The 1,181-nt window shown below is 49.1% G+C and overlaps 1 non-coding gene across 1 annotated transcript; it reads left to right on the top strand.

Annotated features, from left to right (window-relative positions):
• Positions 1-802: 802 nt before the first annotated feature.
• Positions 803-927, top strand: LOC144781159 (U6atac minor spliceosomal RNA). Its single transcript, XR_013600893.1, has one exon. It is a non-coding gene; the product is annotated as a U6atac minor spliceosomal RNA (small nuclear RNA).
• Positions 928-1,181: the final 254 nt, after the last annotated feature.

The following is a 1,181-nucleotide window of genomic DNA, read 5'->3' on the forward strand; positions in this document are numbered from 1 at the left end:
CTCTAAGATACAGGCAGGCCCCTTTCCCTCTCTCCGGTGGTGGGATAGCAATCCCGGGGGCTATCTAGCAAGCAGGACAGGGTTGGTCTCTACACTTTGTGCCATTTAGGGACAACAGGTGGGTCTACCGGGGTTGGGACCACAGCATCTCAGCTCGCCACGTGTTCTATAGTCACCCACTTAGGATGCAGTGTCTGCCCTGATGTTCAACATCTGTCTTTGGGGCTTTAAGAAGGGGCAGGCGCTTTCTTCCACCCCGGGGAAGAATTACTGTGGGATTTGGTGAGTATGAGCTTAGCAGGCATCTCCTGCTGGATATTGGGTGTTCCCACTTTTATTTGTCCGAGTCAGGGCAACTTGAGTATTCCGTGGAAACAGTTTCATGAACCCCCTGTGCTATATTTGTAATGTAATTTTCCGTAACATTTCGGAAGACGGGGCTTATCATGCATCACCTTTTGAGGATGGAACAACAGGCGCTCTTATAAGGGTCTTTATCCTGTTGGGCTAGGTAGAATTTTGCTTACCATTGTTGCTGGTTTTGGGCTTTCACTGGCCCTTTTCTCTCGTCCAAGACACTCTTGGGTTTCGTCCCATGTAGACCTTTCCACGCTATCTGGCTGGCCTGCCAGGGCGCGGAGCAGGTACAAGGAATATAACACACTGGGGCCAGGGTGTGGGGTCCTGGATCAGAACGCCCAAGTTTGGAGTGCAGCCTTTTCTATTCACAGGACAGGCGTATCTGGTTCTCAGGCACCACTCTGAGAAGTACAGTTAGGGCAGTCGGATTTTTGTAATTAGGGTGTTGTAAGAAAGGAGAGAAGGTTAGCACTCCCCTTGACAAGGATGGAAGAGGTCCTAGTGGCCTTTACAACACATATACGGTCAAGGCACTGCCACTTACTTTGTGGCGTCTAACCATGTTTTGGCTTACATGAGTTACTTTAGTACCTGGTGGTTCGTACCTGCGGTTTGGACTAAGGGTTACTCAGGTTTCAAGTGACGATCTTATCTCAGCACATGTGACTAGCAGGCCATGTGTATGTATCCACTTGATAGGGTCATAGGAGTGTATTTCTTTTATGTGCAGCCTGCAGAACGCTTTATTAGCTAGTATTTCGGATTTATTATCATGGTTGGACACCTCTCACCAGCCGTGCGAATGTACACCGGGTCACTCT

The sequence above is a fragment of the Lissotriton helveticus genome, chromosome 1_1, assembly GCF_964261635.1.
Source record: "Lissotriton helveticus chromosome 1_1, aLisHel1.1, whole genome shotgun sequence".
Lineage (NCBI taxonomy): Eukaryota > Metazoa > Chordata > Amphibia > Caudata > Salamandridae > Lissotriton > Lissotriton helveticus.